The 21,098-nt window shown below is 48.2% G+C and overlaps 1 protein-coding gene across 2 annotated transcripts in view; it reads right to left on the bottom strand.

Annotated features, from left to right (window-relative positions):
• The window catches only part of LOC138472766 (chloride channel protein ClC-Kb-like), a 639,821-nt gene that overhangs the window by 192,824 nt on the left and 425,899 nt on the right, over positions 1-21,098 (bottom strand). The window lies entirely within an intron of this gene.

The following is a 21,098-nucleotide window of genomic DNA, read 5'->3' as shown; positions in this document are numbered from 1 at the left end:
GTTACCAGACCGCCAAACTTTTAATGAGGCCCATTATGTATTTGTTATGTATGGGGGCGGGTTGCAGGGATGTCCCCTGCTCCCATTTAAAAATAAAAAAAGCAGAGGTTGCGGGGGTGTATCCCCGCATGTTCAATGTAATAAAGTCTCCGCAAAAAATGCAGACTTTTCAGGGTACATTTTTTGCGGGGACATTATTACATGGAATCCAATTGACACCAAATGTAGCTTTTCAATCCAGAAAATGTTCTTGGTCTAATAGGTCAGTGCTATTTGATACATCGCTTTATCAGCCCAAGACATCTGAAATGGCCCATTATGCTCTCAGATTTGTTCAAGCTGTTTTAAAGCCACCACAGCATACCCAATTAGCATACCAAAGCTCCAACCACGGATGCTGGTCTATACCACAACATGGTTCTTAATGAAGGTGAAATGCATATGTGGTTGGGTGGAATACCTTTCCGTAAGATAGCCCAGCAGCAGGTCAGAGCTGCTATCCACCTGGGGACTGCCCAATGTCAATCGATATAGAAGTTGCCTACCTTAGCATCGCCTTCAAACTGGCTCATCAGCAGGTCTTTCAATCGGCTGTGATGAATGCCATCTAAAGTAAAAGTCCTCCATTGGTTCATTGGACTCAACACCCTGGGTCTTTAATCTTTACAAAGATCCAGGCAACAATTGTGGGAACATTAAAAGAAAAAGGCATCCAGATATTTTACCCTATTTGGACGACTAGCTCAACCAAGCACCGTGAGTGGAGGTATGCAACTGCCTTGAATCCCATGGTTTCTGTATTGCCTATACAAAACCCTTCACAATTCCTAACCCAGGACCATCAGGTCATGGTTATCCACTTCACCACAATCTTTGGATGGACATATCTTCTAACCGTGAGAATGCCGAGATGACAACTGTATCTAGTGGAGGACCTCGTCTTGAAATAAGCCTCTGCCAGAACAGTCTGAGTCCTACAGGGGCGTGTCAGCATGCACAGTGATGGTACTATGGGGCATTTTCTACCCGAGGAGCCAGGTGAGCCATCTTCTAAGCGATTGTTCTCTGTACGCCGGGAACATATCTACAGGCAACATACTTTCTGTGAATACTGAATATAACAGTGAACGCACTAAGCTGGATTTCCCTTCCTGTGTGGCATTTATCTTATCAAATGAAATGGAAGCCCCTGCAAAGCAGATGTGGACACCAATGGATGGACCTCTTAGAAATGGAAGAGATCTTCTGTGTCGAAAAGTTGTGGACTGTGGGCGCCCTTTCGGATCAGTGGCTGCAACTAGCTTTTTCCCCCAATTCCCATTGTATCACAGGTCCTCAGGTCGATCATGAGGGATAAACCCATTGTGATAATAACCACACCATACTGTCCAGAATGACATGGTTGCCCCTGCTATTGCGAATGGCCTTTGAACTACAATGTTGAATGTCAATAAGCCCTTAAATCATACAGAGCGTCCAGTCCAAAAACCACGTTGAGCCAGCTATTAATGGATTGGAAGTAGAATTAAATCTCTGCTATCAAAAGGGATCTCGATGGAAGTAGAATGGAAATCCAGGAATCGTGCTGGCCGTCCACGTTGAAGATCTACAACCAGCATTAGAACATATTTAGTTCTTGGTGCGAGAATTATTCCTATTAATCAATTAGAGGGGACATATGGGAGATCCTCTTGGATGTATTGAAATTCAGACTAACGTCAGTGCGCTGCATGTTCAACGGGTTGCAGTGAAAGCCTTTCAAGCAGTTGGCTCTGATATCATGCAATTGGAACCTTTCATGATGTATCTTCTGAAAGAGCGCCACCGCTGGTATCCTGGAATATCCCCGATTCCTCCCTGGGATCTGTCCCTGATGCTATGGATCCAGCAGTCGGCTCCATTTGAATCTTTGGGAGAGGTGGAAATGCATTTTGTATCATGGATGGTTGTCTTTTTTAGTGGCCATCAATTAAGGCAAATGGAGACATTCCTCTTCCCAAATCCAAATCACAGTTTCCTGCAGGTCATGGTGGTTCTCAAGGCACAACCAGATTTTTTTGTTTTTGTTGAGATTATTTGTTTTTATCAATCTGGATAAATTAAATCATACTCAATGTTCTAAAACTACCGTTTTGGACAGAATAATGGTGTTCATTCAACTTATTTCAATACTTGTATACATTTCCATTTAAAACAGTTATATTTTACTCAAATCAAGTTCAAATTGACTGTTTGACATATGTTTTATTTCCAGGAAAACAATGCAAACAACGTCCAAGTGTTAGCACAGGGGGTGTGATATTATATGATAGTTTATTTAGATAGTGCCTATACACAATGTGTTTCAAAGCGCTTCAAGGCAAGCGAGGGAATAAGGGAAAATAGAATGACAGTCTTACAGGCCATGAACAGTAAGGATGTGAAATTAAATATCGTACTCAGCCTGACGACATTTTATATAGTGCAAAGGTTAAGACATTGATAATAAAGGGAGGGGGAGATTGGAAGGAAATGGAACCAGACAGGCAACTACCGTATTAGGCCCGACGACATTTCTGGTAGAGCCAGGGAAAAACAAAAGGTGAGGGAGAGGGGTGCAGAAAGAGAGGGGAGGGACAAGACAAGCAACTATCGTAATAGGCCTGACGATATTTCAGATAGTGGTAAATAATTTTGTAAAAACCCCAACAGTATGAAGAAGACCACAAAAATGCCTGCATTACAGATGGGCCCTCATTCCAAGTTTGGAGGTAACTACCGTCCCTTACCGGCACAGCGCAAATAGCATGTCCGTGCTGGCACCAGCCCGCTAATAAAAGGACTATTACGACTTCGCGGGCACGAGCTTTGCGCCATGCCGGTAAGGGACGTAGCGCCATGCCGCAAAAGGCCCCCAAAAAGCCCTTACCAGCATGAAGCTAGGTGCAGATTACACCTCTGACATAGTCCAATGCGACATTAGCGGTGACCGTAAATAGCGGTGACCGTAATTAACGAACACCGCTACTTACGCTCACCGTTAAATAGCAGAATTGGAAATAGCGTCATTGCACAGGAACGCGAAGGAGCACAGCGGCCATCTTTAAAAACACAATCCATTGCCATCCTCAGCACACAGGATCCCTGGGACACTGCAAATCGACCGAAAAGTACATCCTACCACCCAAGAATGCCTCTGCGAGGTGCTAGGGCGCTGATGCTTTGGAGGCAGGTCTTCCCGCCCTACAGCCTCAGCATGAGGCCACACCATCCACCAGCAGTTCAACCCAAACCAGCCCGCTGCGCCGGACGGTCCGTGCGCTGCGCTGACGGGACATGCCACCCCCTGGCTCTGGGAGTGCTGAGTGACTGTTCTGGCAGCCTCATGTAGGCTTCGTGGACTCTATGGGACTTGTGTGGGGGAGTTGTGGAGGGTGAGGGTGTGTGGGGGAGTTGTGGGGGGAGGGGAAAGGGGTGTGGGAGAGTTGTGGGGGGAGCGGGAGGGGGTGAGGGTGGCGGAGGGTTTTGTCATTCACGTTAATATTGTTACTTTCAATACACCGGTTGTGTAAAAAAAAATACCAGAGTGGAAATTCATCATTGCGCATGTGTCATTTAATCTTGCACAGTGCATAGTGTACATGTACCCCCACACCCAGTGCCCTATGTCCAACCATTATGTCACCCTCTGCTGACATGTATGTCAGAAATATTGTGCGATCACTGACTGGCGCACAGCACGTCCCTCCTGTGCATCGTCACCGTGATGATGTCTTGCCACATCTTCATCATCCCCTTCATCATCATCAGGTGGTAGCAGTTGCATGTCTGGGGGCTGGGGCACGTTCCGGCAGATGCACATATTGTGCAGCATTACACATGCCATGGTGATCTTGGCCACCTTCTCATGTCTGTAGAGGAGTGCCCCACCCGACCGGCTGAGGCAGCGAAATCGTGACTTCAGCAGGCCAAAGGTCTGCTTGATTACCACACGTGTACGGGTATGGGAACGATGTAGTCCTCCTCGTGCCTGTTCTGTGGGTTTCGGACAGGGGTCAGAAGGCACGGCTTCAAGGGATAGCCACCATCACCTGCATGAGAGGGGAATGAAGGTAAATGTTCGCAAATTCATGTTGGACAACTGTACTAGTCTCACATGCCTGCAGGTAATCGGTGCCGACATGCACATGTCCCTGGATGCATTGACCCCATTTCAGGTCCCTCTATTTGTCCTGTGCCATGGACGAATGGTGTGGGTTGCATCTTCAAGATGATACATGGTGTGCACTGACATCTTGTTGCACGTGCATGGTATATGCATACAGCAGTGTTGGAGTCAAATTGGTGATGTGTTGTGTTCCGTGAGATTTACTAGTAGGGAGCGTTGGCAGTAGTCTCTACAATATTGGGCATTCTGCACTGATCATTCCTATGGTGACATGCAGCATTCCCATGGGTGTGCCGAGCCGGTGACACACTGTGGAATCCCTAGTTGGTTCAGTTCAATGCATTCCCAGGGATGATTGTCCTGTGTGGTGATATGCTGGAGACAGCAACAAAGTGCATATGCACTGCATGTTGCAGATGGCCTTACAGTGGGTGAGGGCCGCTGATGAGTGGTGCATGTGTTGTGGGATGTGGGCTGGTTACCTGTTAGTCATGTAGTGATAGGTGTCGACCTTACTTCATCACTACGGGATTTGGGTGTCATGTACCGTTTCTGATGCTTTGGGGCACAGTGTTCAGTGATGTGCACATTGTGCATTCACATCAACATTGCCACCCAGGTGGAGTATGCATCCCCCACTATTCCCACCCAGGTGGAGTATGCACCCCCCCATTCCCACCCAGGTGGAGTATGCATCGCCCCCCCATTCCCACCAAGGTGAGTATACAACCCCCCCATTCCCACCCAGGTGGAGTATGCATCCACCCACCTCACAACCCCGATGCACTGCCAGGGCCCAGTCAGGCAACTCACCAAGCAGCCAGGCACGTGGTCCAGCATGTCGCTCCATGAAGTGTGGTAGCGTGGAGTTCCGCAGGACCATAGAGTCATGAGTTGATCCGGGATATCGGGCACAGCAATGTGTGACGATCTTGCTGGCATCGCATACCATCTGCACATTGATGGATTGGTATTGCTTGCGGTTGCGATAAACCACCTCCATGGCATGCGGGACCACGAACTCCACGTGGGTGCAGTCGAGGGCACCTACACAATTTGGCATGCCTGCCAGTGCATGGTAGGCAACTTTTGTATTGAATATCTCCTGGGGAGTCCGTGGTAGGGATATGTAGTCCCTTGTGTGCTTGAGGAGGGCATCCAGAATTTGGTTCAGAATCCGGGAAAATAAGGGTTGTGATATGCCATGCATGTGCCCCACTGTGTGCTGGTAGGTGCCTGTGGCAAGGAAGTGGAGCACAGACACTACCTTCAGTAGAGGGGGGATGGCAGTGCGTATTTCTATAAGGCTCACTATGTCGTCATGTACCAGGTCCACTATGGTGGTGATGGTGTCCCGGTCAAGCCGGTACAGGGTGTGGATCTGCTCAGGTGTTAGATTGAATGGACTGACTCTGATGCGAGGGATTGTGGGCTGCCGGGGTGGTAATGGTGGCTGCACTGGTGGGGCATGCTGGGCCTGTCTCACACTCCTTCTCCTCCTGTGTCTCCTCTGTGGTGGTGGCTGTTGTTGTTGTTGATGTTGATGTTGTGGCAATGCAAGCAAGTCCTCCAGCTCCAGTAATGCTACTACTATTGGAATCATCTTGGTGTGGGAGGGGGTGTGATGTGTGGGTGTGCTCCTTTTGTACTGGGCCTGACTCCATTGCCTCCACCTGTGCTGATTGTGTGCACCTGTGGCAGTTCGGGACACTGCTCAGGGCTTTTTACGGCATTTACGCCGTGCCGGTAGGCACTTTTTTTGGCTTCATGAGGCCGTTATTTGCATGTCCGCCTCACTTGTGATCTACTCCGGTTTACGGCATGCCGCTAATGCTGGCATGGGTGGGTTGCGTGCGCGCGACCAGACTGCTATTAACTACATTGTACTTTATGATGCCGTTAATAGCGGTCTGGTTGGTCGGAATATGCCGTAGCGGTAATCGATGCCGGTATTCCTTTACCGCATCGTTTTTTCCTTTGTATCAACCTCGGAATGAGGGCCATGGTTTCAAGACCACTTCCAGCTATGCCAGTAGTTATAATTTGCGATGATTGCATGGAATTGATGGATTAGCTATTATAGAACGGGGCAACAGTATCCTGCGATATTAAAAAACACATATCCCCCAAAAATCCTACACACTCTGATACACAGTTGTACAACTGCTGCAGATTGCATATCAGCTTCTCATTGCTACATTTTGCATTTTTGGTTAATTTGTCAAAGGAATAAAGGTACTAAACTGTAAGAAAAAAATATTTTCTCTCAAACAATTCAAAACTAGATTAGCTGCAAAAGTACTTTAGTGACGAGGGGAGAGTCCACATTTGCCACAATGCTGCAATACTACCGGTGCATAGGCTTATGCACGTACAGATTCTCTAATGTATATCAAAGGTACGACTTTTCCTGAAAGGTACGACTTTTCCTGGGCAACACAGACCAAAGACACTGATTCGTGCCCTACCCTACTCACTCCTGTGCGTGCAATGAGGCTCAACACCACACATCAGAAATATGGTAATTCTGTTACTTTTAAATGAGTTCCTGACAAACTGACTTTTACAAATCAAAACTCTACCCACAAATCATACACCCCAGCCACCTTCTCAAAATAAAATGCTTATATATTTATGTTCACTCCAAAGTGTCTGGCTCAAACTGTACACAAAGATGGTCACTTCCATGCAATGTTGCGTTGTCCAGAATCAAGGAATCCTCTTATTATCATACGCAGTTCTGTCTAAGCATTGCAAAGCCACTTGTCTCCACCTATCAAAAACCCACAGGAGCACTGTGTACAAGTCATGGCCACTAAGTACTCAGCAGTAAACGCTCTTTCTGGACAGCAGACCATTGATGGGGAAGTCGTTTGCCAGACAGCCGTAAGTCACAGGCTTCTTCACATTTTCAACTGGCGGGAGCCCTTGAGCCATAGAGCGGGAAGACGGGCAAATCTTAATAATGATGACACTTTCATATGTGCCTACGGTTCCTGCGCAGCCATATCTCAGCTAACGCACAGCATGTGCATGTCTATCCCAACTAGAGCCAGACGGCCGTGGGGTTTGAAAAGATGATGTCTGGCGGTGAGATAGGGATCACTGGGCTGCTGCTACTGTGAAGGAGCCATTGACAGACCACTGTATATGACAGATTGAGTAACCTTTCTTAACTCCTAGTAAGATCAATCATGCTCCCAACATCAGAAGTGTTGATAGCAATATAGGCCCCAACAGGCTCCAAGCAAATAGGGTGCAAAGAACAGATCTGATCAGTTCTGGAACTGGCATAAACAGGCTACTTCCAGATCCTACACTATGCACCTCATCACACTGCACCCAGTTTTAAGCCGTACCCACCTCCGCTTGTCTATGCTTCATTTCTTTTGCAAAGCGCACCACTGCTCCCCAGCTGGGGTTGCTCTGTACAATCCCCTGTGAATATTGAACTCATGAAGAGTAGCCCACAGGGACACACTAAATATACTCTTGGCAGAAGAGTAACTCTGGTACACAACGGATGCTTTATTCGTTTTTCTGGTGGGTACGCAGAGGTAAGGAGGGTTTGCACTTTAGACAAATAGTTGTCCAGTTTTGAGAACTCAAATAACCAAATGCTGATCAATTCATTGGGGCCTTTCATGAAAAGGCAAACTTTTTCTGGAAGGGGAGAGCCCACTTACCATCCCCACCCCACAGGCCAGCTATAACAAGAGGGGTGCTAGGTGACCTGCACATTAGAATCAGATGTTAGACCCTTCCCACATAGCACGAAAGAGGCCACCACCCGACTTCTTATCTATACCCAGTTCTGATCACTTCAGATGGACCACGATGAATTATTTGAGCCCTAACAGGGACACCTTTTTGTTAAACGAACTAGACCTTATACACTTCAATTGTTATATACCATTCTCTTTCCCATACCCTGGCGTGATTCACCGAATGGGCATCTGCTCTGCCAGCTCATCCTCCATGAAAGGGGTCATGGAGGGCCTCTTAGTGTGAATTGGCAGAACAGGCCTATCTATCTGGTGCCACCTACCCAGGAAGAGGGGCCACAGGATGTCCTTACTGCACTGCCCTTTCACCAAGGCGGCCTCTGGCAGACCGCCATCTGTATCAAACACCTCACACCAGGGTATTGACATTTGCACCCCTTTCCTTAACACCCACACACTAACCAACTACCCCACAGCTATATAAATACCTACCTAAATAAAAACATATACATATAAATACATAAATAACTTTATACCTCATATACATGGGGCAGCCACACCCAACGGCCCTTCAGGTCTTTTTTAAGGCCCTCCACAGTACCATTCCTGACTGGTGATCCTTGGGGCAGGCTTGCCCCTCCCTGATGTGCTGCTACAGGAGCTGGCCCGCTAGCGGTATCGGGTAATATTTTCGCCAGCAAAAATATCGCCGAACATATGGTCGTCGGGAACGGCCATAGGCGATATTTTTAGTGGCGAAAATATTAGTGGCGGGGTGTCCCCCGCACATAAAAAAATGATGCAGGGTTGCAGGGGGGGGGGGGGGGGGGGCCCCTGCAGGGTCCATGTGTTATTTTTGCCGCAAAAATATGGCGATATTTTTGCATCGCAATATTTTTGCAGCGAAAATATCACATGGAACCCCGCTAGCCGGCACTGTCCCTATCCTGGCAGTACCCAAGCCCATATGGGGCAACGCCACTGTCAATACCACGTCGAGCCTGAAAGTGGTCTCTTCAAGGGTCTGCTCCCTTCCCTCATAGGGGGCTGTAATCATTAGAAACACAACATTGTGTTGACACCTAATCGAGAGTGCTATTTTCTCATTGTCACTGTCAATAGTCCTCTCACGTGTGCTACTAACAACACCTGAAACAGAACTGTTCTTTAGTAGTTGAGGCAGGTGATACCACGATTTGTCTTTGCAGTGCTTCGTACTTTGTTGGGTTGGACACCATGTTGAAATTGTGTATTTGTTTATTTTTAGTGTTTTAACTTTGTTTTACGAATAAAATGTGTTAAAATTGTTGCCGATTCTCTGGCTCTACGTAGCAATGTCCTGTAGACCTATACTGAACTGACCCCGAGTGCCCACCTTCATTGTGTGTAAGAACAGGGTAGCATCCTGTGGAATGTTTTGTATTTTCATGTTCCCGTCCTCATCCACAAGCCCCTCGAGAATAAAAAGGAAGACCACCTGCCCAAATAGCTTTCATATCGTTCTGTAATCACTGCCACCAGCCTAGTGAAACTTTTCCTCTCCTGGTCGCGCCGTCTTCCCCTCATGTGGTGACGCAATGACTGCCGCACCCCAGTGCTTACTTATGCTGTCTTTGGGGATTTTGGGGGTCTGGGCCCACCCGTTGAGTCATCTCACCTATGCTGCACGGATGGGTGCCCTCGACCCTTTGCTGTCCATGATCTGGCACGGATGGAGACAGCGCCTGCAAATTTTTCACTTGGGCCGCTACATTCTTGTGGCCTGGGACTTCAGCTCTTCACTGCCCCACCTACTGGAAAATAGGCAGTGTGGATTTACCCACAACACGCTTGCAAGCACGGAGGCCGCATCCGGCCCCGGCCGGTCTGACAAGGAGCATAGCTGTGCCGCTTAGTCCTGGGCCCCCCCACTTATGTGTTTCAGGAATGGGCTCCCCTGATCAGCGTCCAGGCTGCACCCCACACCTGATCCAGGGGTTCTCTTCGCCTTCGCCTGCCTGGTCTGACACATCTACAGGCCCATGGTTGCCCGAGCTGCACCGAGCACGCAGCCCGCTGCACATGGATAATGACCAAATATGAGGTCAGACTTTAGCCGGGCATAGGAGACCGACTACCAACGTCTCCTCCATTCGCACTTTCATCCTGTGCTTTCTACATTCATTGGCATGGAACATTTTGCTTACAAACAAACTGCCAGTTAAATGTACAAGTGAATGATCTATTTTCCATACCTTTTGCATTTATGTCATAGTGAATGTATAACTATGCTCTTGTGTTCCACAATGGACATTATAGATTGTCATATATAAAAATCTACTGAAATGTTTTGCATGAAGAAAATAAGCATCAGCTAATTAATAAAAAGCTGCAATTTTGTATAAAAAAGTTGGAATTTTGTATATGAATTGGAGATACCTGTTTGACAGCAGCAAGCATGCTGTTTCTTACAACGGTTGCCCAAACTGCACGGGCACACGTAAGGGTCTAAAAACCAGTGTGCACTGAATTCACCCTGCGCACCCCTGAGATCCATAGAGGGCAGGACAACCCCCCTTTTTAAGGTTGCTGCTGGCATGCACGGTCCTTTATCTTTTGAGCTGCTGTAGCATTGGGGGCAGCTCGAGGCCATGTCCCCACTACTTCCTCCTTTTTGGCTTCTCTCCCCCACTATTAGGTTATCCCTGATCAGTTTTGGTATCTTCTGCATGTCCTGGCTTTTTGGCTCATGGCACTCAATATTCCACACTCAGATGGAATTGTGAACATTGGCATGTCCACACTTAGATAGAATTGTGAACATTGGCATGTCCACACTTAGATAGAATCCTGAACATTAGCCTGTGTCGCAGCGAGATGGAATTGTAAATATTAGCATGTCCACACTAAGATGGAGTTGTGAACATTATCCTGCGTCGCATCTAGGTGTAATTGTGAACATTGGCCTGCGTTGCATCTTTAGTGGAATTGTGAACATTAGCCTGCATCGCATCTAGATGGAATTGTGACTATTGGCATGTCCACACTCAGATAGAATTGTGAACTCAAGCCTGCGTCTCATCTAGATAGGACTTTGATTGAAGGATAGCATGCCCACGCATAGATGAAACTTGAATGTTAACATGTGCCACACTTAGAACTGTGAACACCAGCCGGCGCAGCATCTAGATAGGATTGTGAAGACGAACACGTGCCACACTTAGACAAAACTGTGAATGTTAGCAGGCTAAATGTCAGGTAACCCACTAACCAATATAACCTCAAACTCTGCATACCTATCTCACCCAAAAACTCACACAACCATCTCTCGCACCACAAGCCGCACGCACTTCACAACACTGCAACAACACATAGCCCGGAGCAACAGCACACGCGGACTGACACCGATCCAATACCTGCACCAAAGCTCAGCACCCGGTGTATATCGAGTTGAAGCTGCCAACAGAACACCACTCATCTCACTATCCTACTCCCTCTTCACCTACTCACCCATCCCACCTTATCGTTTGCAGATCCGCCAGAGCGCCTGGGGACCAATTCTGTTGGTGACGGTGCGAGGTACAAATACCTTTAACATTTAACATTTAACAATAGAAGTGCTTTACTAAAAGTCCCAGAATAAAAACTGTTTGGAGCCTGAAAGCCAGAGCTGGCTGAGCATCTCACAGCCTGACAGGAGAGAATGTGTGATCTCTTTATACTCTTGTTTTATATGCATGTGGGAAGCAGATATGCAGCTTTTTGCTATGCATGCTATAAATATATTATGCAGTGCTGCAAAGAAAAGAAAAAAAAACACATCATGTTAATGGCTTTGAAATATTGTTTACTTTGGAATTCATCCAATTGCAAATGGCCAAGGCATTCACTGTTCTGACCACTACAGTCCAGAATAATAGAGGACTTAAAACAAAGAAACTGTGTGCAATGCAAGTGCGTGCACAGATCAAAGGGGCAGCCCTGGACATCATGTTCTTTTTAAAACAAAGAATTAGTCACCAGTGCCTCATTAGACAACAGCAACACATGTAATACCCAACCGGTAAGCCAACAGACTAAAAGAGAAAGCCAATTGCATTTGTGTTTGTTATTCTGAATCCTACCAAAGGGTGAATCAAACTTAGCAACACCAAGTGAAAATATGCAGCTCAGTGATTTATCAGGTGTGCTTCAGCCAGAGCAGCAACACATTGCGGGAGGCTCCAAGAGATTCCCACGCTGTCCTTTGCCCTTGTGTTTCGTAATGTGCAGGTTTGGCCAGGAGTCTTAGGATGCAGTGCAGGAGTTCCACAACCCCGCATCATCCGCCATCTGTTCCAGGCCACGCCCCTGTTCATCCCTATTGGCTGTGGGCTCCTGCACATCAGATCATAGGGCGGAGATCAACACTCTTCGATCTCCCCTGGTGCCATTACCATAGATTGCACCTGTAGTCAGGATGTTCCTGTGAATGAGTAAGATCTGGAAGCTCAGTAAACATTATCGCTGTTTGTGTTCGCTGCAGAGATCGCAGTGTAATCCCTAGAGACAGCTGCAAATACAGCAGGGCTAACTCCACAAACAATTCTTCTAGGTTCCTCTTAAGAAGTACTGTTGTGTTAATTAGATGATAGTGACATCCGCTACTATAAGACTGGGTTACCAAGTGTTATGAACAAAAAACTACGACTACTATCAATGAAGTTTCTTGGTGAGCTAGCCAGTATGATTTCGCCATTGGTGTGAATGGAGAAAAGTTTCCTGTGGGATTCAAAGCAAATTCTCCAAGGACGTGACGGTCCATGAAATCTTTGGAAGGCTTCTTTTTGATTTCTGATGCAGCTTTTCTTCCCAGTGGTTGGACTAGCGTGTCTGTCAAAAACAAGCAAAAGTGCTGTTATGATTTTTTTTGTTTAAAGGAAGTTTGCCTCGGTGAGTACTTTGGCGTGTTTTCTTTTCTTTATTTGCACTCTACCCTTTTTAGTTTTATCTATTTGGTGGTGCTGTCTTTGAGCCTAAGATTATGGGATCAGTAAAACGAGGGCAAAGGAGCAGCTGAAACATTCCTGAATGTGGGAAAGATTTCAAGCTGCAACTGTGCAGGGAAAGCACCACAACACTCACCGATGATCACTTCTGCATGAGCAGAGGACATCAAAGACAAAGACACATGGGCCAGAGAGCAGCAATCAAAGTCAACACCTGTCAGGCTCCCTGCAAACACCAAGAGAGAGGGCATCACAAAGAACAACCGAGAGAGCATCCATGGTCCCAGTAACAAGACCACCACACCAGACTCCACTCAGAGCAGTGGTGACAGACAAATTTCCTGAACTACAGGGACAACAATGTCATACTACGGTGTTCCAATTCTTCCCGGCGTATATGCAAACTCCTCACAGACTGAGAAAATCATTTGCGTGATTGGAAAAGGACGCTTGGGAAGATGGCTCACATTTCCTGTGAAGCTACAAGGCGATGCAGTAGGTAAACCATGGGTGCTTACAGATCTGACCATTGCTCTGAACTAAGAGATGGAAATGCCATGAAACGCGGTTCACCAGAGGGACGGACCAGTGAAAATTAACCAGCCGACACTTGTGACCTCCTTGCCCTTCCCACTAGGAGATGGATGCAAGGACTGAGGCACTTGAAAACACCTAGGATGAGGAGGTGACTGTTTTGAGAATGAGGGAACGGACCAGGCTGATAGCAATGCAATTGATCAAAAAATGAACTCACTGGAAGTTAATACTGATTAACCACTGAAGGAGTGGGTGGATTGGTGGGTTAAGTGGCACAGGCATGGGTTCCCCTACTGGTGGTCACTCATGAATATGCCTACACTGAGTTCTGTTTCCAGATGTGACCTTCAAGTGGGGATGGGGGACAGTTCATAGGTTTATCCAAGGTAAGGTCTCTGGGGGAGATCCCATGGGGCCGTGTTCACATTATGGGGGGTGGGGTTACAATATATTCTAATATGAGATGGCACTATAGGGGTGGCATGTGAAGTATATACACAGGGAGGAGGTGGAAGATGGAGTTTCATTTTTGTTCACACAGTTGACCGGACATCAGTTGTGTAACCCTTGGTTTTATGGTCCTAGCCCAGGTGGCACAATTCTAAACTTACCCTGGTTCAGTAATGGGCCACACTGGAACCATTCCACCATCCCAGAACAGCTGTTCGGGTGAGGCGCTGAACAGCCTGGGGTAAAAGGTGTTAGTACAGGAGATGGGCCACAATCCTGGTTCCTGATATTGAATAAGGCACAGTACACGCGAGGAGGAGTTTTGTCACCCATACAGGTTTTTATATAAAAGAACGTGTAAACCTATTAACTTTCTTATGAGCAATACATGCCTAATTTCAGATTCCCATTCAGTGTTTGTTGATACATTTATAAGACTAGTAGAAACCCTTTGCACAAACCCCTTTCTGTGTGAGCTTTAAGCAAGTTCCTATTCACACATACTTTGGGTGCCATACTCCATTTTCCAACCTCTTACTCCTTTCCCGCTACACATTCCATTATATTCCCCTCAATACTTCCGACAGCTGCAGTTTGCCCTTAATCATTAAGTCCCCACTTGTCAGTCAGGTTTCAAAAAATAACATGTCCGCCAAGGCACAGTACCTTATTGTCAGGTATCTTCCTGTCGTCCTGGTCTTTTTGCACTTTGTATTTGCCCCACTCTGCAGCGGGTGGCTGGCATGGCATAGCAAACTGCCCTTGAAAGGACAGCCCATGCCAAGTGTAAACTTTTATTTTTTTCATCCGTGGTTGCATGTTTACTGAATTGGGCTTATGGAACCTTGTCCCTTTGGGGCTTTGATAGCCCTGTCCATTTCCTCTGTGACGGCGCTCCGATTACTAGCAGGCAGGGTTGTCCCAGTTGGGCTACGCCCAGGTCCCGCCCATCTGGGCTGAGCCTTCGCTAATAACCGCATGCTCCGTGCTGAACTCCTGCCGCATAGGATGTATGTGGCTGGTCTCCAGGTAAGTCCCGGGCTCACCACTCTTCCCCTCTGGCCCCGGAGAGAGTGGATGGCTCATAAGGCCCCCGGTGGTGCTCATGGCCCCACACATCTCGCTGGTGCCGTTGGAGTGTCTGCAGTCTTTGTCACCTGCCCTATTTGGCTCTGGGAAGGGTGGTCTTCTCCCAGCCAGGCTGATGCCATCTTCACCCAGGTCACTGCCCACGCAGCCCAGGACATCTGCTTAGTCTGGTCCACCTGGTCTGGCCCCCGGGCAGACTGAATTCCCTTAGGACCCGCCCTGGTACGGGTCGCTGGACACATGGCCAGCGACTTTGTTGCCTCCAGGCCCATTCCCTACTGATGCCCTGGGTGGGCTGTTGCCTACCAAGTCACGCTTGCGTCTCAGGGTCACGCTAAATACACTGTCTTGGGTGGGGGCGTAATTTCACCCAGTTCGCTCCCCACACACAGCCTGGGGCTTAAATTCATGCCAGGCTGAAGCTGGCATACGAGGCCCAACTCAACACCTTCAGGATGCCCTGGGGTGCCGCTCGAGGCTGCGTCACACTAGGGAGCGCCGATCTTCCTTTTCTCTTTTCTTCTGTTTTCCTTGCTCTATGCTTCTTTATCTGTCTATCTCCCTGTACTTCTTCTTTCAGCTGCCACTTTTCAACAGTCCAATCCATCCTTGTTGACAGGGGGGACCTGCCTATTGTTGTACAGTCAAGAGTTCTGCGAGTCCCCCATGGTGGGGAAACATGGTATAGTCAGGTAAGTCCAGTTAAGCCATCAAATTAAAAAAAACTCATGTGTTTATTTCCCTTCTAATGCTTGGCTACCTACAATGGTATGACCCCCCTGAAGAGGAAAAATGGGAGTGTCCCTTCCCTCAAGCCACACCTAAACTTTGGAAGATGACATCACGGCCAAAGAACAACCGGCCACACGAGTTTGCACCTCTGCCCACTTCCCCGAATGCCAACACACACCGTGACCATGCTCCACCTGCGAAACCAGGCCACATCCGCACAAGATACGTGGCGGGAACCAAGACGATGCTGGGAACGATTGCATGGACCAGCTCGACTAAACACTTCACAACCTAAGCTGCCATCGTTAGAGATGACATGACGACATAGCCACGACATACAGAAAACACATGTGCTGTCCCACACCTGGATCATTTACACACCAATCCACACGAAGAACACATTCAGTGCTATGACTTAGCGGACCGCGCACACTCACACATGTGCATCGTTGGGAGACCATGACTGAGGCAGAATTACGGGGGTTTCATTTGTATTTTGCTTCGGATAGTCACAGTGATGGTGGGTGTCACCTTGGCTTGGAGAGTGCAGAATGTGGATTGCAACATCGCCACATTGGCTTTGGTGACTGCAGCCAGGGGCTGTCCTGCGTGCTCAGCATCTTGTAGCTCTGTAGATTCTATGAGCTGCTTCTGCCCTGTCGGCTCTGTTCTGAGGCCTACTTGGGATGTATGTCGTGACATAATGTCCATAGGGCAAGGAGGTGGTGTGCGTAGTGTGATTCCTTGTGCATCGGTCCATCAATAGGGTCTTGTCCACAGGGTTAGTAGCATGAAGCCTCTGCAAGCATAAACACAAACTCTTCCGACGTCTTGCGTTTCTGAGATGCGGTTGCTGGCCTATGTGGAAAATGATAATGATGCACGTCTGTGAGTGTGCGCGGTCGGCTAAATCATAGCACTGAACATGTTCTTCGTGTGGATTGGTGTGTGAATGATCCAGGTGTGGGATAGCACATGTGTTTTCTGTCTGTCGTGGCTAAGTCGTCATGTCATCTCTAACGATGGCAGCTTAGGTTGTGAAGCGTTTAGTCAAGCTGGTCCATGCGATCGTTCCCAGCTCTGTCTTGGTTCCCGCCACGTATCTTGTGTGGGATGTAGTCTAGTTTTGCAGGTGGAGTATGGTCATGGTGTGTGTTGGTATTCGGGGCAGTGGGCAGAGGTGCAAACTCGTGTGGCCGGTTATTCTTTGGTCGTGACGTCATCTTCCAAAGTTTAGGCGTCGCTTGAGGGAAGGGACACTCCCATTTTTCCTCTTCACCCCTACATGAAAAGGCCTCATCTAGGCCTGGTATTACTTGTGTGTGCCTCATTCCCCTCACCTCCTTCTTGGTTCCAATCTTCTTTTCTTTTGGGTCTCCCCAACCCCCATCAAATGTAGTCTGCCTTCTCTCACAGACTGTCTCAGTTGTCGTATTTTCTTTCTCACCTCCCTTTCTTGAGGCTGCCCCCACCGCTTTGCCCTTTCATTTTAGCCCTTTCTAAAACTTAATTCCTTCTGCTCCGGCTTTTTTCTTCTCTCCTTCCATGAACCTCGATCTTGCTTCTGCCATACTTCTGACTTCTCATCTTTTCCAGGTCCGTGGTCTTCCTCATCTCTCCTCTCAGCTTCTTCCAGCATGCGTGCTCATTCTTGGTTTCCCATTAACAGCCGAACTCTTGCGGCTGCCTTCTTTTATCCAAATCCTGACTGACTACCAGCAACACTTCGGCCAGTATAGGTTTCCTTGGATGGCGCTTTAAACACTGCAATGGCATTGGACAAAGTTAGGAGGCTTGTCCCATTCCCCACAGAAAAATACAATGGACTAATTTTCAATTCTCGGTTTCAGCCTACAATGGTTTTCCAGGGGCCAGCCACCCAAGAATCAAGCGATTCCACTGAGGAGATTGCCTTTTCCAAACCGGTTATGCTTTCCTTGGCAGGCGATCCTTGCTGAGGTCGCAACTCCCTGAGCCTCAGTGATCCACCCTGACACGGCCCCTCTGATCCTCCCCCACCATGCCGAACCACGGTGAATATATCATTGCTAGTTCTCATGTGGAATAGAACATTTCCTTTCTGCTGGATATTCCATACTCCAGGCTGGGGCATTCATGGTAAGTGTCTCATGTCTCTTTCCCATGGTCCCAGAAGGACCTACCCTATCCTGGACCCCTCTTTGCCTCATTAGCCGATTCCCCTGATTCACCAGCTCAGTGGCTTGGCATGTAATTTTGTCAAGGGACCTAAGACTCAGCCCATGAACACCACAACCCTGCCCCCATTACCTGCATTTTGTGTTGACCCCTTACCAGAGGTCACTCTCTTTAGCACCTTGAAATTGCATGCCTACGCATATGTAAGTACTATTTTTTATTGGGCTAAACAAAGGCTGATAAAGAGATGTACAGATATCAGCACTCATTTCAATTAAACACAGACTCCCTCCCAGTCTCATGCACCTCCAGTGTAATGTAAGAATGTGGCAATTGAAACACTTGCCTCCTTCCACATTTGTCTTTTGGGATTTCTGAGATGTTTGGGAGATGGATGGAATGTGGTGGGTTGTCTGATGATTTTGGAGGGGCAATTTGGTAATGATTTCTCTTCTATTTTCAGTGCAACCAATAACAAGAATCCAGAGTCAAGGCATGAGTAGTAGGCATGGGCATGTAAAGCACATTCAGGGAAGCTAATAAAATTGTAATGATTTCATAGTGGGGTGGGGGGTGCAGCCAGCAGCATCCAAGATTACCGCATTCTGAACACCTCAGACGGCCCTGGGCATGATGTCTCCTGGTAAACCGGTCGATGTAAGCTGCGCGATGATCCACTAATCGATAACAGCTCTCGGACCTTCCGTGCACTGGCAAAGCATTTTCCAGCTCCTGCGAGCTCGGGAGAGAGTCTGTATGAGAGCGGAGCGAGTGTCTGGAGTACTGGGCAAATTAGGTGCTTTGGTGCAGCTCGGGGGCCTGCTGTAAGAGGCAGCACATGGCAGAAGAAGGGCTGCTGGAAGCGTGCATCCCAGGGCAGTGTGTTGACGCGAGTCACGGGATGTCCGCAACAGAGTGAAGCAACTCTGTCGCAGTGAATAAATGGGTTTCCGCACGCATGCGCTGCAGAGTGCAGGCAGAGCCAGGACAGAATGCATGTGTGTTTGTGTCTCTATGGGTGTGGGGGCTTCCATCTTGCAAGGCCGTTGGGCCTCACAACAATGGCGAGAAGGAGGTTGGTCTCCCAAATCCGCGTGTGCAATCAGATGTGCTGACGGAGGGTTCGGAACCCTTGCTTCAATTGCAGATCTGCAGGCACACAAAGGGAAGGTGATGGAAGGTGAGACAGGCCCTGTAATGATGTGCGAAAGGAGGTTGTGGCTTCCCAGTTAAGGAAGTTTACGTGCGCCTCCAGCACAATTTTTGGAGAACCTAAGGGGACATTTTGACACTAAAAAACATACAATAAAAGGAAATTATATTTTCCTTCCTCTTTTTCTCTTAGTGGAAGAGGAGTTTTGAGAGTTTTTCTTTACACTTTCATCCTCAATTTGACTGTCCCTGTGCACGTTTTGTCTCACGATCGCAATGTGTCGCGGCCCTTGATTTGAAGAGGTTGCCTGTGCGAACACAGCCTGACATCACAGTGCGCAGATTTACGCCAGCATGGTGGATGACCCAGCAGAAGCTGCACCTGCCCCGGAGGTGGCACTGGTGCATCGCCAACAAGGGGCACTCGCTCCAATGCCGGAATTGTGAAAAATGGGAGTGTCCCTTCCCTCAAGCCACGCCTAAACTTTGGAAGATGACATCACGGCCAAAGAACAACCGGCCACACGAGTTTGCACCTCTGCCCACTTCCCCGAATGCCAACACACACCGTGACCATGCTCCACCTGTGAAACCAGGCCACATCCGCACAAGTTACGTGGCGGGAACCAAGACGGAGCTGGGAACGATTGCATGGACCAGCTTGACTAAACACTTCACAACCTAAGCTGCCATCGTTAGAGATGACATGACGACATAGCCACAACATACAGAAAACACATGTGCTGTCCCACACCTGAATCATTTACACACCAATCCACACGAAGAACACATTCAGTGCTATGACTTAGCGGACCGCGCACACTCACAGACGTGCATCGTTATTATGTTCCACATAGGACATCAACCGCATCGCAGAAACGCAAGACGACAGAAGAGTTTGTGTATATGCTTGCAGAGGCTTCATGTTACTAACACTGAGGACAAGACCCTATAGATGGACCGATGCACAAGGAATCACACTACGCACCACACCCCCTTCCCCTATGGACATTATGCCATGACATACAGCCCAGGCCAAAGTAGGCCTCAGAACAGAGCCGACAGGCCAGAAGCAGCTGATAGAAACTACGGAGCTACAAGATGCTGAGCACGCAGAACAGCCCCTGGCTGGAGCCACCAAAGCCAAGGAAGTGATGTTGCAATCCACATTCCGCACTCTCCAAACCAAGGTGACACCTGCCACCGCCGTGACTATCCGAAGCAAAATACAAATGAAACCCCTGTAATTCTGCCTCAGCCATGGTCTCCCAACACATGACCAGGCCGGCCTGATACAATGCCAATTCCCGAAGACTGAAGAAGCACTGGTGTCCCATGTCTGGAACCCCTCTTGCAACAAAGTCGTAACAACTCAGACACAGACGGCGATGGGAAAGGAGCTCTCTAATGGCAGTAGCAGAACCTGTCCATTGTTTCTCACTGACACATAGGGCCTCATTACACGGTAGGTGGTAAGGGTTTACCGGTATTTTACCGGTACCGGTAAACCCTTACCGCCTTACTACGAGGTCCCTCTGCGGGTTGGAGAATTTAACAGGCGTTAAAAACCAATCCGCAAAGGGACCAGGGAGCTAATTACGGTACCGCAATTTGCGGTGCCATAATTAGCACCTTCCCCATTCCCATTATGCCCTATGGGGCAAAAATGGGAATGGGGAAGGGCAATGGGGGAAGGGGGAATTACCGCCCCACCAACCTTGGAATAGGGTGGTAATTCCCCTTTCCACCAAGGCGGTGCCGGTATTTTACCGGCATGGACCAAGGTGCTAATAGCACCTTGGTCCACCGCCGTCCGTGTAATGAGGCCCATAGTCATATATTGTTGCCCGCACCAGGTACATCACGGGCTGGGAACGACGATGGACCCAGGCTTGGGGGCTTGCTGATGGACCAATCAGGAGACGGGTGGCTAACCACTGACAACAATACCACATAACCAATCACTAACCCACTCCATGTATCATTTTCGGAGTAACAATTTCTAGGGACGAACCAAGCGTACCACCTGACCTCTGATCCACCAATAACCCGTTTCACTATATGGTCCTATACTGAACCTACCACTCTGGGAACCAACCCAGAGTGGCGATAGGTTTGGGGGTGAGCTTTCACAGGTGATGC

Source organism: Ambystoma mexicanum, chromosome 8, assembly GCF_040938575.1.
Source record: "Ambystoma mexicanum isolate Mex_15411 chromosome 8, UKY_AmexF1_1, whole genome shotgun sequence".
NCBI lineage: Eukaryota > Metazoa > Chordata > Amphibia > Caudata > Ambystomatidae > Ambystoma > Ambystoma mexicanum.
Note: the sequence above shows the minus strand (reverse complement) of the source record. Positions and strands in the feature narration are given on the sequence as shown.